This window comes from Hyperolius riggenbachi, chromosome 10, assembly GCF_040937935.1.
Source record: "Hyperolius riggenbachi isolate aHypRig1 chromosome 10, aHypRig1.pri, whole genome shotgun sequence".
Classification (NCBI taxonomy): domain Eukaryota; kingdom Metazoa; phylum Chordata; class Amphibia; order Anura; family Hyperoliidae; genus Hyperolius; species Hyperolius riggenbachi.
Window position 1 is genome coordinate 206,077,568 of NC_090655.1, and position 17,936 is coordinate 206,095,503.

Below are 17,936 nucleotides of genomic sequence, written 5' to 3' on the forward strand. Positions count from 1 at the left end.
ACTTACTGCACAGGCGCTGGCAGTATCCACCGCTAAGGGGGGTAGTAATTTGCCCCAGGCTACTCGTAAAGGGTCTCCGATGGCTCCAGCAGGCAAGAAGCAGCCCAAGCAGCGGAGCAGCAGTAGCACACCACCTGCACTGGTAGGTGAAAAGGTTGAGGATCTCAGGGCCTGTATAAAAAGCCTCCCCACACGTGAGGGTCTTGATTCCATTGCAACCCAGATTGAAAAATCATTTAGGAGAAAGCTGAATGAGCTCCACAAGGAAAGGTTTTATACATAACTGGGGCTTCCTCCAGCCCCATAAGCCTGGATCGCTTTCACGCCGCCGTCCTCCGCTTCCTCTGTCCTCCGGTACTGGGTCCCGTCACTTCCAGTCGGCCAGTCGGCGGACAGACGCGACCAATATTCCGCATCACAGGGGCTCCCTCCTTAGCCTTACGCGTGCCATGCGTAAGGATATGGAGGGAGCCCCGCGTCCGCCGGAAGTGACGGGACCCGGTACCGGCGATACAGGAAGCAGAGGACGGCGGCGTGGGAGCGATCCAGGTTTATGGGGCGGGAGGAAGCCCTAGGTATGTATAAAAGCTTTCTCTATTTTTTACATAGCTTCCTCTCTGGTTCCCTTTAAGCCAAACCCCTGCTACAAATCTAATCACGCCTTAACACACCCCTAATCACGCACACTATAAAGATTTCATAAGAAAATTATGATGTTTTATAATTCAAACCACACTGGTCCTTTCTATCCTGGTTCATTTTCCTTCATATTAACATTTAAAAATAAGAAATGTATCAATTTAAAGGATGGAAATAAAGTTTAGAGTCAATTAAACACATTTTTCAGTAGATATATTTACAGTACATAAATCTGTACATCAGTACTGAAAGAGGGACACATGAGAAAGAAAGAGGGACAGAGGGACATGGCTTTCCAAAGAGGGACTGTCCCTCCAAAAGAGGGACAGTAGTTGTGAGCTATGGGCAACATGGGGATACTTATCACTAGGGTTATCCCATTACTAGGGTTTGCCATTATTGCCCTTTGCCAAAGTCTGCCACTCTTCATACCAAAGATGAAAGATGATCTGCAGAAATTTGTCACAGCCCTTGAGATACCTATGTCGGACTTTACTGATTGGAAGGTCCCCCTGGCCCGGAAGCTCTACCCCAATGGGAGCAGTGGCAGCAGGGGCGCCTTAAGGCATAGGCAGGACAAGCCTTGGCCTGAGGCGGCATGCTGGGGAAGGCGCTGCAGCGGGACCGAGGCCACCCGCCGCTACTACTGTGCACTGCAGAACAACTCATTATATTTATTTATTCTCCGGCTGGCACCATCTCCGGTGCCTGAGCCATCAGCAAGCCCCCATTGCCGCCTCTACACACGCCCCCTCCTACCGCTCCTGGCCAATAGAAGCAGTGTTCAACACTGCTCTTCCCACTCCTCCTCCTTTAGTCCGGCCCCCTTCTCCATAGCAGCAGCCGCATGGTACAATGTTTACCAAGTGCGGTGCTGCCTCTAACTCCGCCCTCTGCCAGTCAACCAGGAGTCACCAGAGCGTTCGGGCTCCTGCTGCCCAGACCGTGCCCCGTCCTGCCCCTTGGCCCTGCGTGGCACACTGGCAGCTTCCCCCAGACATGTGGCTGCGTCTCCCTCCCCACGCACAGACACTCTTCCAGTCGGCAGAAGGACCACCAGGAAAGCCTCAGGAGTGTGTGTCTGCTGCTGTGACTCAGGCACTGCCAGAAAGCCAGCCTCAGCGCAGCCTCGCAGGAGAGAGAAAGTTAGTGGGACCGGATAGAGGAAGTTTTCTGAACACAGGCACAGCAGAGCAGCCAGCGTCATCTGACCTGGAGTGGAGCTGCACGGAGAGCCTGTGAGTACAGAGGACTGGCAGTAACATGTGTGTGAGGCAGGCCTTGTTCACATCTTCAGACACACACAGCGCTAGTGACCCCCCTCCCAACCCCCTCTCCTTCCCACCCCTCCCAACCCCCTCTCCATCCCACCCCTCCCAACCCCCTCTCCATCCCACCCCTCCCTGTCTCTGCTCCTTTCACTACAGAGGAGGGGGAAGTGTGTGTGTGTGTGTGTGTGTACTGTGCATGTGTGTAGTGTGTACTGTGCGTGTGTGTAGTGTGTACTGTGCGTGTGTGTAGTGTGTAGTGTGTACTGTGCGTGTGTGTAGTGTGTACTGTGTGTGCGTGTGTGTAGTGTGTACTGTATATGTGTGTGCGTGTGTGTAGTGTGTACTGTATATGTGTGTGTGTGTGTGTGTGTGTGTGGTGTGTGTGTGTGTGTGTGTGTGTGTGTGTGTGTGTGTGTGTGTTTTCACTGCAAAGTTTCTTTGTCTGACTGCCCTGTGATTATCCTGCAGGACATATGTTTCCCATATGCTCCATCCTCTATCTCCCTCCCTCCTTTGATTATTTTCTGGTGAGACATTGCTGCATTACGATTACTTTCTGGTGAGACATTGCTGCATTACGATTACTTTCTGGTGAGACATTGCTGCATTACGATTACTTTCTGGTGAGACATTGCTGCATTACGATTACTTTCTGGTGAGACATTGCTGCATTACGATTACTTTCTGGTGAGACATTGCTGCATTACGATTACTTTCTGGTGAGACTGACATTGCTGCATTACGATTACTTTCTGGTGAGACTGACATTGCTGCATTACGATTACTTTCTGGTGAGACATTGCTGCATTACGATTACTTTCTGGTGAGACATTGCTGCATTACGATTACTTTCTGGTGAGACATTGGCGCATTACGATTACTTTCTGGTGAGACATTGCTGCATTACGATTACTTTCTGGTGAGACATTGCTGCATTACAGTTACTTTCTGGTGAGACATTGGCGCATTACGATTACTTTCTGGTGAGACATTGCTGCATTACGATTACTTTCTGGTGAGACATTGCTGCATTACGATTACTTTCTGGTGAGACATTGCTGCATTACGATTACTTTCTGGTGAGACATTGCTGCATTACGGTTACTTTCTGGTGAGACATTGGCGCATTACGATTACTTTCTGGTGAGACATTGCTGCATTACGATTACTTTCTGGTGAGACATTGCTGCATTACGATTACTTTCTGGTGAGACATTGCTGCATTACGATTACTTTCTGGTGAGACGTTGCTGCATTACGATTACTTTCTGGTGAGACGTTGCTGCATTACGATTACTTTCTGGTGAGACGTTGCTGCATTACGATTACTTTCTGGTGAGACATTGCTGCATTACGATTACTTTCTGGTGAGACATTGCTGCATTACGATTACTTTCTGGTGAGACATTGCTGCATTACGATTACTTTCTGGTGAGACATTGGCGCATTACGATTACTTTCTGGTGAGACATTGCTGCATTACGATAATTTTTGGGTGAAATGCTGCCGTATTCCGATTATTTTCTGGTAAAAAGCTGCCGCATTACGATTATTTTATGGTGAAACGCTGCCGCATTACGATTATTTTATGATGAAACATTGCTGCATTATGATTATTTTCTGGTGAAACGCTGCCACATTACATGGGGCAGGGCACCGGGGGGGGGGGGGGGGGGGGGGGGCACCACAGGTTTTCTCGCCTGGAGTGACAAAATGGCTAGAGGCGCCCCTGAGTGGCAGACTAGAGACATCAGGAGGAAACAGAACATTCTCATAGCTCCCGAGTCAGAAAGCCTTACTGCTCCCTAGTTATGGCGAATCCAGCCCTGGCAGCAAATTAAATAAACAATAAAAGTCGATTTGCATATGGAAAAAAAATAATGTAATTGCTTTTGTCAGACAAGGGATAGTGAACATTTTTTCTCTAACTTTATTATGTATGTAAAACACGTGAGAAGAAAATGCTCACTCCCAACCAGCAAGCCCGTCAGCCAATCAAGTGTAATGGTATACACCCGTGCCTGCAGTACCAAAACTAGCAGGAATTGCATGAATTCAACAACATTTAGATGAGAGGGTTCTGTCGGACATAACTGAAGATTATGTCACTAGCAGGGTGCACTGCATGCAGGTATACCTCTCATTTCGCTCCTCTCCCTATCTAACCACTTACCCGATACTGCATACTGGAAGCTGCAAAAAGGAAATGTAAAAACACAAACACTGGTGCACATGGCAGGGGACCCGGGCTCTGTCACTGCCTGGGACCCCCAAATCGCCATGAATTACCAATAGGCGGAGTGTAGGTGGCCCCCAGGGGATTCACCCACACCGCCTCTATATAATGCTGAATGCAAAACACACGAGAAGCAATCTGCCGGGTGAGTGGTTAGGAAGGGGTGTGAAGTGAGAGACTACCTGCATGCAGTGCACCCTACTAGAGACATAATCCTCCATTATGTCTGACCGAACCCTCTCACCTGAATGTTGCTGAACTTATGCAATTCCTGCTAGATTTGGTCCTGCAGGTACGGGTGTATACCATTGCACTTGATTGGGTGACAGACTGTCTGCTCACCATATTGAAAAGGACGGATTGCTGGCAGGGAGTGAGCATTTGCTTCTCATGTGTTTTGCATTCAGCATTATATAGAGGCAGTGTGAGTGAATACGCTGGTGGTGGCAGCACATGGCAGTGGCAGAGCTCAGGGCCCCTGCCATGTGCACCAGTGTTCATTTATTATACATGTGACAGCCAGGACAGGCAGGTGTAAACCCCTTTCCTCAATGCCATAATTGGTCTTTTGCATAAACCAAGATCAGCCCTGGCCCATTTGTCCCCTAACGTCGGTCCCCACCTATAGGCCAAGTTAGGGGGATTTTTAAATTCCTTGAGCTGCAGGCAACCAAATTCCAAACAGGCTTGATAAAGAGAAGCTAACCTCTCAAAATGTTACATTGATGGGGGACGGATGTACTGTAGCTGAGCTCCGCTCTCAGCAGGCCTAAAGCGATCGCAAGCCTCTGCCACAGCAGACCTTCTCATCCTTTTCCAATGGATGACAACTTCATGGACCTGGACATATCAAAGAAAAGGAAAAAGTCTGGTCAGAAACTTCATAAACTGACCGACTTCTTCCCGCCGCGTGCAGACCCGCTAATTCAAGATGGCGCCGAGACATCTGCATCTCTGATGACTGCTCTCCCCACCGCGGATATCAGCACAGCCCACCTGGGGGATGCAGAAGCGCCTCTCTCTCCTCCCCAGATTCAGCCTCTCCATTTGCCAGCCCGGGCAAGTCCAGACTAGAGATGTCGCGAACCTCCGATTTTCGATTCGCGAAAGGTTCGGTTCGCGGAAAAGTTTGCGAACCGCAATAGACTTCAATGGGGAGGTGTTAAATGTTAAAATGAGGGATTTGTAACTTGAACACAAAGTCTTTCAGAGACCAGAGTAAATCATTTAAAAGGATGTGGTTATTTATTTAACATTATTGATCTTCCATGAATATTCAAAAATAAATCAATAAAGGTACAAATCTTAGTTACGTTACAAATGATTACAAAAAATGAACAAATTGATTGTATGTCTGTATGTATGAAAGTATGTATGTGTCTGTGAAGTGAAAATGGCAGAATGCCCCACTCCCGCCTAAAACTCCTTACATAAAGAAATGGGCTGGCCCCACAGTGTGTCCCAATGCTATCTATGATTGGTTTGTTCAAACAATGCTGTAGTCTCTATTTGCTGACTTCCATACCTAGCTGCTTCAGCTAACTCCTCATATATCACAAAGAGAGCACATGTTTCAATCCGGTTGAAACTGGTATTCCAACAGCCTCATTGTAACGCTATGGCTTGAGACATAATGGGATACAGCTGTCTTACCAACTTCTGACTGGGGGGGATGGTTAGGCATAGAATTCCTGAGAGCAGGACTATAGAATTTCCACTCCAGCCTTGTACGCCTATGCTAGATAATAGAAGATTTCTTTCAATCAGTCTTATCAATATCACATATATAATTGATCTATAGCTTTGATATCTCAATCGCGTCACATCCAATATAGATAATTATGGTTCTCATCACAACAGGGCCCTAGTTATGAGGAGAGCTTAAACCATCACATATTTAGATTGCTCAGAGATTAAAATATTAAAACTACTTATTACATTTCCCCCTTTATAGAAGTAAAATCTTATATTAAAATTACTTTCACTTCTATAAATACATTAGTATATTTTAATCATTGTCAAAATTTTTGTTAAAATATAACAGTCATATTCTGTAATCTTTCATTAATAATTACCTTCAAATTTGCTACCTCTAAATTTTTAGACAAATTAATAACTTTTATTTAAACTAATTGCATGTATATGCTCTTCATACATCCCTTGTGTACGAACTCAGAGGAAAAAAAAAAAAACCCTTAACCTCTTCCTTGCTAGACTTAACTTTAACAGCAACTTCTTCTGTACTCTCATGTGTAATTGAAACAGTGTGTGTTAACCCTTTCACATCCTGTTGTATAGGGAATTTTACCTTTGACAAAAACGGTAGATTCTTCTTAAAATTAAACTAATACCCTTAAACTAAACATGCAAGCATGATGACAAATCTAAACTTTGAATTTCATTACTTTTTCTTCTATTTTAAAATGATCATAAAACCCTGTTTATAAAATAATCATAACAATGTACCTAATTAACTGGATTACCTAATAATGTTACATAATAATCAAATGTATTACCTTACAACTACTAATATCATTAAAATATTATTCATTCATCTTGGTGGAATTCATATCACTTATCCATCCCAAATCAATATGAATTAATGTATACCTGTATTCTTCAATTATGTCATACCTCCTTAAAAAGTTTGTATTACTGTTTGGAAATATCTATAAAATATATGCAGTTTGAAGTTTCAAACATATCCTAATCAAATATGGTTTCCATTATTAATCAAAATTAAAAATATTAAATCATAAAAATGTGTCATTTAAGGACATAATACTGATGCAATGTGTATAATAATACCTTCCCATCATCTGATTTACATTAACAGTTTATTATGCTATCTAACTAGCCCTTTGCTTTCTGACAAGCCTTTTGCTTTCTGACAAGCCTTATTATCTTTAAATCAGATTTCAAAGTTTCTTAATACAACCCATTAATTATATCAATGATCTTTGCACCATCTAAAATTCCTTTTCTAATATTTTGATCAAACTCTCAAAATAACTTTGCATACCAGATATATTATGGAAACCCCTTTCTATCAAAAATATCAATTTCCAAACATTAATCAAAAATTTACCTTAATATTATTTTTAAAAATGAAAGGATCTATAAGCTATTGGATAAAAAAACTTTCCTTAAAAACCTTTTCTGTTCTTATCAATATTTTCCCTAAACTTTTCATTACTTCATGAAAATATCACATAAAATCTAATTCTGTTCTGTAACAAATAAAACAAACAATTAAACTCAAAACACCCAAAAATGTCTTTTTCATGTGTGTCAAATTAAAAATTATATGTGTGTAAAGAGATTAGATTCTCAGTTCAGTTCATGAAAAGTGGGGAGGGAAAAGAAAAAAAACTCTTCATGTCTTCAAGCACTTCTGTTCATTCCTTTATCAATGGAAGCATGGAATCTCCTCTCAATAGGCTCGTTAGCATGTGAAAGCCTTGTAATTTTCGCCATTTCTGCATGTGACCTTTTACGTCAATCAATCTTTAGAGATACATCTATAATTAGAAAATATGGTATCAATGATCTTATTTCAAGAAAATAACTTTAAACTTTTTGTTCCCCCTTTGAACAAAACAAACTCATATGACATTGTCTAAATTGCAATCCCTTGATGAGGACACAAACCATGAACTTTAATAAATCTCGTTTATCTAATAAACATAACCTTAGACAAACCTAAGATAAAGCTCAATTAAACCCTACAATGTCATCTAAAAAATATCCTACACACTTTATTGTGAGGACAACAAAGTTATATTCTCTTATGTAAATGTGTAACAGCATGTTAATATGTGTGTGTGCGTTTATATAACATGCTAATCTCATGTGTATATGTCATTATTAGTATACCTGCTGTGTGTGTATGCAAGTTGCAAGTAACTAAATGATACCCTTACATTTCTTTCACAATGATATCTCAAAAATGATCAATACATTATTTATAACAACTTCTGACGTATTTTTACTCATGCAGTTTGAGTGACAGCTAATGGCTTCAGATTACAGGACTCCAGCTGTTCTTAATTAACCCTACTCTCGCTTTAACATAGATGCCACTATTTTTTATACAAACAGAGGAAAGCATTTCCTAAACAGCTTCTGCTGAAACATTTCTATGTCACTAAAACTTAACTTGAAACCTTTCTTTAATTTTTACTTAAAATGACCTCATCTTACTAAAACACATTGCAACTGATGTAACCAATTGCTAGTATCCAAAATAAACTCAAGGAAACATGAAATCCACTTTCCTATAAACAACTGATACTCGAATTACTTTTAAAACCAATACCCTAATCAATATTGTACCTCAATTTTCATCAATTTACAGAAAGGAAGGAAATCACCACCATCTCTGATTCTCTTCACATACTTCTCAGGAAACAAAATTTAATAATTAAGGAGATAGAATACATGTGTACACCAAATCATAAAAGGGAAATAAAAAAAATATTATCACATAAACACATATAGAATTCACAACCAATAACTTTTATCAGAGTTCTGCTTTAACCTGTTGTCCTTTAAACGTTTAATTTTTAAATTTCCTTGAATTTTAATATATTGTGTACAGTCTAAAATATCAGTGCATACATTACTGTATTAATAATCTACAGCAATGACCAAAGTATACAATCTTATTTCAGATATTCGATACACCAACACCAAGTCCCTTGTATACCAATAATTTGAACTGGCACAACTGATTTCACACCTCTGACCGGAAAAGATATGAAACCACCTGTCACCATTCATCAATTATATTTTTATAAATTCCCATTTCTCCTCCGGTAAAGAAAAACAGATCTTTACAAAAATAATGCATATATAAGTATAAGGATATACTTATTCATGACCAATCACTTATGGGACTGAGCATTCAGCACATATATATCCTGATCATATTTCCAATCATCACTCACATTAGACTGAACACACATATTGTCTTTTAAAAATATATCTTTACCTTATAAAATGTCAAAATCATCTAAATGTAATAACTATAGTCATGAGCTACCAAATTTATTTTATACCTTACAGATCAAATTCTTATGTAATTGATGCAATCGTTATTTGCAACAATTCAGCTTTATTTTAATCAAAATTAAACCAAATCTCTTTATTTCACCATGAACTCACTAAGAATAACCTCCTGACTAAACCTATAACTTAAAAAAACTTATTTTATCAACTTTTGTGTAAATCGATTGTCGAAATATATATCTGTCATCTATGGACACCAGCAATCACATCTTACTTATGAATGCTGAACCTTATCACCATATCCTCATCAATCCTCTAATACAGAAACAGATATGTCTATCATTAAACTATGGTGATTAATTCTCCTATGCAACCTTATAATAAGCTCATTTTAATTAATTATTTTTTTTTTTTTTAATATCAATTATTATATTAATGACTATATTTATACTTTTTATCAAAACTCAAATAGAAAAATAGGACAACAACTCTGAAACTTGAATGAAATTTTCATAACATATATAGCTTGCAATACAAATACTTTTATGTGACATCTGCAATGATTTTACATTCCTACTAGAATAGCTGTCATATGATACATGTTGCTACTGCTGCTGCTGATACATGTCATTTTGGTAACCAGAAACGTTTTATTTTTCCCTGGCTTTCAGGATTACTGCGCTTCTAATAAACCATTATTACAGATATATTTCCTTTTTATATAAACTGTCACTTATTCATGGCTTACACATTTTCTTTTACACAAGTAGCCAATTAGCATAAATACAAAACCCTTACTTTACTTATAGAAGCTAATATGCTAAATCTACTCCTATGATCCAATTACACTATCTTAAGCTTCAATTTAAACCATTTTTTCCCAAATTTAGCTTGCAGCTTTGTAGACAAAAATATCTGCATCTTTAAATAAACAATACCATTAACAAAGTCTGCATCCTGTCTGCTACCACTAAGACGTTTTACATAGGAATGAGAAGAAAATTCCTTTTGCCTGCTATTCATTTTAGCAACCTCTAAGTAACTATTTCCCTAATTAACTAACAAATATTCTTTATTTCTTTAACAACTTCGAACAACGCAATCTTACTTTTCAAATTTTTAGCTAATTCAACAGGAAATAAAGCATAGTCACCTTATGCAAACAGACTTCTGGTATCACCCACATCTTATAGAGGACCATCATCTCCTCTCTGGTCTGGTCTCATCCCTTGCTTCAGATTCAACGCAATAGAGTTTCACAAGAAGACAGCTCCGCTTCCTTTCTCGTTCCCCCGTTTTGAAACGAAGTTGCGATTTAGCTGTGTTCTTTATAAATCTTATTTTGCGAGTGGCTGGCTCACCAATGTTAAATGTGGGATTTGTGAATTAAGAACAAAGTCTTTCAGAGACCAGAGTAAATCATTTAAAAGGATGTGGTTATTTATTTAACATTATTGATCTTCCATGAATATTCAAAAATAAATCAATAAAGGTACAAATCTTAGTTACGTTACAAATGATTACAAAAAATGAACAAATTGATTGTATGTCTGTATGTATGAAAGTATGTATGTGTCTGTGAAGTGAAAATGGCAGAATGCCCCACTCCCGCCTAAAACTCCTTACATAAAGAAATGGGCTGGCCCCACAGTGTGTCCCAATGCTATCTATGATTGGTTTGTTCAAACAATGCTGTAGTCTCTATTTGCTGACTTCCATACCTAGCTGCTTCAGCTAACTCCTCATATATCACAAAGAGAGCACATGTTTCAATCCGGTTGAAACTGGTATTCCAACAGCCTCATTGTAACGCTATGGCTTGAGACATAATGGGATACAGCTGTCTTACCAACTTCTGACTGGGGGGGATGGTTAGGCATAGAATTCCTGAGAGCAGGACTATAGAATTTCCACTCCAGCCTTGTACGCCTATGCTAGATAATAGAAGATTTCTTTCAATCAGTCTTATCAATATCACATATATAATTGATCTATAGCTTTGATATCTCAATCGCGTCACATCCAATATAGATAATTATGGTTCTCATCACAACAGGGCCCTAGTTATGAGGAGAGCTTAAACCATCACATATTTAGATTGCTCAGAGATTAAAATATTAAAACTACTTATTACAGGAGGCGAACTTTGAAAAATAGAAAAAATTATGCTGGCCACAAAAGTGATGTAAAAGATGTTTCAAGGGGTCTAACACCTGGAGGGGGGCATGGCGGAGTGGGATACATGCCCAAAGTCCCGGGGAAAAATCTGGATTTGACGCAAAGCAGCGTTTTAAGGGCAGAAATCACATTGAATGCTAAATTGCAGGCCTAACGTGCTTTCAAACATCTTGCATGGGTATACATCAATCAGGGAGTGTAATTAGAGTTCTGCTTCACACTGACACACCAAACTCACTGTGTTACGCACCGCAAACAGCTGTTTGCGTAGTGATGGCCGTGCTGGAGTGGTGCGTACCGTGGCCAGAGTGTAGGCCGTGGCATTTTTCAAGCCCATATGGTCGCCGGGCTGTGGTAGCTCAATGATAGAGCAACAGTGACTGTCCAGCTGATCAAATTTGGTCTGACCACAATGAAGCAACGACCTTATTATCTTTTGTGTGCCACCCCCACCGAGACACTCAAATAGCCGGCGGTCATTGCTTCATTGTGATACGCAAGCCCCTTCACCGCGGCAAGGTAATGATCACGAAGGGGGATGGGCACATGTACATCCCTTTTGTTTTTTTGTTGCAGCCGCCCGCAGTGCCGCCAGAAAAGTTAGGCAGGCATGTACATGCACCAAAAAAATGAGTGTAGCGGCCGCTGCTAGCAGCGGCCTTAAAAATTCAGGAACCCGCCTAGAGTCCTGGACCCTGTTGGTGGTGGCGGAGAAGGCAAGCGGCCTGCAGGCAGAGATGCTGTGTGTGGGGACTGACTTAGTCTTCGGTCATGCAGTAGCCCTCCGGGATCCATTCCTCTTTCATTTTGATAAAGGTCAGGTACTGAACACTGTCGTGACTTAGGCGACTTCTCTTCTCAGTAACTATGCCTCCAGCTGCACTGAAGGTCCTTTCTGACAGGACGCTTGCGGCAGGGCAAGAGAGAAGTTGTATGGCAAATTGGGACAGCTCTGGCCACAGGTCAAGCCTGCGCAACCAGTAGTCCAAGGGTTCATCGTCGCTTTTCGCAGTGTCTACATCCACACTCAAGGCCAGGTAGTCGGCGACCTGCCGGTCCAGGCGTTGGTGCAGGGTGGATCCGGAAGGACTATGGCGAGGAGTTGGACTAAAGAACGTCCGCATGTCCGACAGCACCCTGAGATCGCTGGAGCGTCCTGTTCTTGCCTGCGTGGACTTGAGAGGAGGAGGGTTACTGCCAGTGGTACCTTGATTGCGTTGTGCAGCCACATCACCCTTAAACGCATCGTAAAGCATCATCGACAGCTTGTTCTGCAAGTGCTGCATCCTTTTGGCCTTCTGTTGAGTTGATAACAGGTCCGCCACTTTGTGCCTGTACCGAGGGTCTAGTAGCGTGGCCACCCAGTACAGGTCATTCGCCTTGAGTTTTTTGATACGGGGGTCCCTCAACAGGCTGGACAACATGAAAGAGGACATCTGCACAAAGCTGGATGCAGACGTACTCTCCATCTCCTCTTGCTCTTCCTCAGTGACAGGACACAACTCCTCTTCCTCCCCCCAGCCACGAACAATACCACGGGAACGTGGAGCAGCAGAAGCCCCCTGTGATGGCTGCCGCGGTTGTTCTCCTTCCACCGCCTCTTCCTCCTCCACAGAAACACCTTCCTCATCATCACCATCATCAGAGTCTGACTCCTCTCCTTCCCCACACGACTCCTCTTCTTCCTCCTCCTCCTCCTCCCCCCTCTGTGCTGCCGCAGGTGTTGTGGGAACATCGGGTTCATGTGTAAATGGCTCCCACGACTCCTGCTGCCGTAACTCTTCTTGTTCACGCTCCTCCACAGCTGTATCCACCACTCTACGCACGGCACGCTCCAAGAAGTAGGCGTAGGGGATCAAGTCGCTGATGGTGCCCTCATCGCGACTCACCAGTTTGGTCACCTCCTCAAAGGGCTCCATGACCCTGCATGCATTTCACATCAGTGTCCAGTTTGTTAAGCCACAACATCCCCATCCTCCAAGATTGTGTCCTTGTACTGTAATGATACAGGTACTGGGTGACGGCTTTCTCCTGGTCTAGCAGGCGAGAGAACATCAGCAGGGTGGAATTCCAGCGAGTCGGGCTATCGCAAATCAGGCGTCTCACCGGCAAGTTGTTTCTACGCTGAATGTCCGCAAAGCGTGCCATGGCCTTGTAAGAGCGCCTGAAATGCCCACACAACTTCCTGGCCTGCTTCAGGACGTCCTCTAAGCCTGGGTACTTGGACACAAATCTTTGCCCCATCAGATTCAGCACATGTGCCATACAGGGTATGTGTGTCAGCTTTCCCAAATTCAACGTAGCAATGAGATTGCTGCCGTTGTCACACACCACGTTGCCGATCTCAAGCTTGTGCGGGGTCAGCCATTCCTCCACCTGTTTGTTAAGAGCAGCCAGGAGAGCTGCTCCAGTGTGACTCTCCGCTTTCAGGCAAGACATGTCTAACACTGCGTGACACCGTCGTACCTGGCATGCAGCATAGGCCCTGGGGTGCTGGGGCTGTGTAGCTGGAGAGGAGATCGCGGCACCAGCCAAGGAGGAGGAGGAGGAGGATGACGACAGCGAAGCGGTGATAGCAGGTGGCTGGAGGCCTGCCTTCAAGCTGTGGAGGTGTGACAAGTCGGTCCGCTGCGCAGCCACGTACTCCCTGCTTGCTGCCATCGGTCACCAGGTTGACCCAATGGGCTGTGTATGTAATGTAGTGGCCCTGCCCGTGTTTGGCAGACCAGGCATCCGTGGTCAGGTGGACCCTTGACCCAACGCTGTGTGCCAAAGATGACAACACTTGCCTCTCAACTGCACGGTAGAGTTTGGGTATGGCCTTTTGTGAAAAATAATTGCGGCCTGGTATCTTCCACTGCGGTGTACCAATGGCCACAAACTTACGGAAAGCCTCCGACTCCACCAGCTTGTATGGTAATAGCTGGCGAGCTAATAGTTCTGCCGCGCCAGCTGTCAGACGCCGGGCAAGAGGGTGACTGGCAGACATTTGCTTCTTACGCTCAAATACTTCCTTCACCGACAGCTGGGTACTGCTGTGGGCAGAGAAGAAGGAACCGCTGAAGGGAAGAGGCGTTGTGGAGGAGGGTGGCTGTGAAGGTGCAAGGGAAAAAGTGGATGAAGACGATGCACCTGAAGGAGGAAGAGGAGAAGGAGGGTGGCTTGTCTTTTGAGGGGTGCTGCTTTTACTCAGGTGTTCTTGCCATAGCTGTTTGTGCCTTCTCTCCCGGTGCCTTCGTAAGGCACTTGTCCCTACGTGAGAGTTGGCCTTTCCACGGCTCAATTTTTGCTGGCAGAGACAACAGATGGCTTTGCTCCGATCTGAGACACACACGTGAAAAAATTTCCAAACCGCTGAGCCCCCCTGGGGTGATGGCGCTACGGTGGCATCAGCAGCTGACGTTAAAGGCCATGTAGCTGGCGATACATGGCGCCGGACACTGCCCCCAGCTGTTTCTGAGGACGAGCTCCCTCTGCTTCTATCTTGGAGTCGTCTCCTCCTACTCCTCTCTGACTCCTCCTCTGAACTGTCCCCCTGGTCATCTCCTCTACCGGGAACATATGTGGTATCCGTATAATCGTCATCATAATCCTCCTGGCCAGCTGCGCTTTCCTCAGACACCTCCTCAACTGCACCAACTTCAGTTGGTCCATCATCCCCATCCACACACGTTACGTCCATACTATCGCCACCTAAGTCAGACGTATGAGGTGGTGTACCTGCGCCTTCTTGTTCTTGTTGCAGTAGTGGCTGGGAATCAGTGATTTCACCACCACCAAATAACTCCGGTGAAGTGTCAAATGCAGTGGATGTGGTGCTTGTTGTAGCGCTGGTGGCTGCGGGAGATGAGGTGTTCTGTGTTAAATACTCAAGCACCTCCTCACGATTTTGGGAAGTGATGGCACGTGCCTTCTTCTGAGCACTGTATTTTGGGCCAGGTCCGCACGAAATCACAGCAACACCACCTCGTACAGCCACAGACCTGCCGGTGCCTGGTGTCCTTCCTCTGGGTCTGCCTCTACCTCTTCCTCTACCTGGTTTGTCCATTTTGTCCATCTCGGGGGGATGCTAGGTATATGCAGTGAGGTGGGTTCACTCAACACAACAGGTAGTTAGATGCAGTGAGCTGGGTTCACTCAACACAAAGCTAGGTATATGCAGTGATGAGGTGGGTCAAGTAAACACAACAGATACTGGGTAGTTAGATGCAGTGAGCTGGGTTCACTGAACAGTAAAGGTACTTAAGATGCAGTGAGGTGGGCTCTCACTCAACACAACAGGTAGTAAGATGCAGTGAGCTGGGTTCACGGAACAGTAAAGGTACTTAAGATACAGTGAGGTGAGTTCTCACTCAACACAACAGGTAGTTAGATGCAGTGAGCTGGGTTCACTGAACAGTAAAGGTACTTAAGATGCAGTGAGGTGGGCTCTCACTCAACACAACAGGTAGTAAGATGCAGTGAGCTGAGTTCACGGAACAGTAAAGGTACTTAAGATACAGTGAGGTGAGTTCTCACTCAACACAACAGGTAGTTAGATGCAGTGAGCTGGGTTCACTGAACAGTAAAGGTACTTAAGATGCAGTGAGGTGGGTTGTCACTCAACACAACAGGTAGTAAGATGCAGTGAGCTGGGTTCACTGAACAGTAAAGGTACTTAAGATGCAGTGAGGTGGGTTCTCACTCAACACAACAGGTAGTTAGATGCAGTGAGCTGGGTTCACTGAACAGTAAAGGTACTTAAGATGCAGTGAGGTGGGTTGTCACTCAACACAACAGGTAGTAAGATGCAGTGAGCTGGGTTCACTGAACAGTAAAGGTACTTAAGATGCAGTGAAGTGGGTTCTCACTCAACACAACAGGTAGTAAGATGCAGTGAGCTGGGTTCACTGAACAGTAAAGGTACTTAAGATGCAGTGAGGTGGGTTCTCACTCAACACAACAGGTAGTAAGATGCAGTGAGCTGAGTTCACTGAACAGTAAAGGTACTTAAGATGCAGTGAGGTGGGTTCTCACTCAACACAACAGGTAGTAAGATGCAGTGAGCTGGGTTCATTGAACAGTAAAGGTACGTAAGATGCAGTGAGGTGGGTTCTCACTCAACACAACAGGTAGTAAGATGCAGTGAGGTGGCCAGGTGGGTTCACTCAACACAACAGGTAGTTAGATGCAGTGAGCTGGGTTCACTCAACACAAAGCTAGGTATATGCAGTGATGAGGTGGGTTAAGTAAACACAACAGGTACTGGGTAGTTAGATGCAGTGAGCTGGGTTCACTGAACAGTAAAGGTACTTAAGATGCAGTGAGCTGGGTTCATTGAACAGTAAAGGTACGTAAGATGCAGTGAGGTGGGTTCTCACTCAACACAACAGGTAGTAAGATGCAGTGAGGTGGCCAGGTGGGTTCACTCAACACAACAGGTAGTTAGATGCAGTGAGCTGGGTTCACTCAACACAAAGCTAGGTATATGCAGTGATGAGGTGGGTTAAGTAAACACAACAGGTACTGGGTAGTTAGATGCAGTGAGCTGGGTTCACTGAACAGTAAAGGTACTTAAGATGCAGTGAGGTGGGTTCTCACTCAACACAACAGGTAGTAAGATGCAGTGAGCTGGGTTCACTGAACAGTAAAGGTACTTAAGATGCAGTTAGGTCGGTTCTCACTCAACACAACAGGTAGTAAGATGCAGTGAGCTGGGTTCACTGAACAGTAAAGGTACTTAAGATGCAGTGAGGTGGGTTCTCACTCAACACAACAGGTAGTTAGATGCAGTGAGCTGGGTTCACTCAACACTAAAGGTACTTAAGAAGCAGTGAGGTGGGTTCTCACTCAACACAACAGGTAGTAAGATGCAGTGAGGTGGCCAGATGGGTTCACTCAACACAACAGGTAGTTAGATGCAGTGAGCTGGGTTCACTTAACACAAAGCTAGGTATATGCAGTAATGAGGTGGGTTAAGTAAACACAACAGGTACTGGGTAATTAGATGCAGTGAGCTGGGTTCACTGAACAGTAAAGGTACTTAAGATGCAGTGAGGTGGGTTCTCACTCAACACAACAAGTAGTAAGATGCAGTGAGCTGGGTTCACTGAACAGTAAAGGTACTTAAGATGCAGTGAGGTGGGTTCTCACTCAACACAACAGGTAGTTAGATGCAGTGAGCTGGGTTCACTGAACAGTAAAGGTACTTAAGATGCAGTGAGGTGGGTTCTCACTCAACACAACAGGTAGTAAGATGCAGTGAGGTGGCCAGGTGGGTTCACTCAACACAACAGGTAGTTAGATGCAGTGAGCTGGGTTCACTCAACACAAAGCTAGGTATATGCAGTAATGAGGTGGGTTAAGTAAACACAACAGGTACTGGGTAGTTAGATGCAGTGAGCTGGGTTCACTGAACAGTAAAGGTACTTAAGATGCAGTGAAGTGGGTTCTCACTAAACACAACAGGTAGTAAGATGCAGTGAGCTGGGTTCACTGAACAGTAAAGGTACTTAAGATGCAGTGAGGTGGGTTCTCACTCAACACAACAGGTAGTAAGATGCAGTGAGCTGGGTTCACTGAACAGTAAAGGTACTTAAGATGCAGTTAAGTGGGTTCTCACT

General features: G+C 43.7%; 1 protein-coding gene across 1 annotated transcript in view; it reads right to left on the bottom strand.

Annotated features, from left to right (window-relative positions):
* LOC137536229 (membrane-spanning 4-domains subfamily A member 4D-like) overlaps positions 1 to 17,936 on the bottom strand; it is a 285,896-nt gene that overhangs the window by 232,129 nt on the left and 35,831 nt on the right. The gene's annotated exons all lie outside the window — the stretch shown is intronic.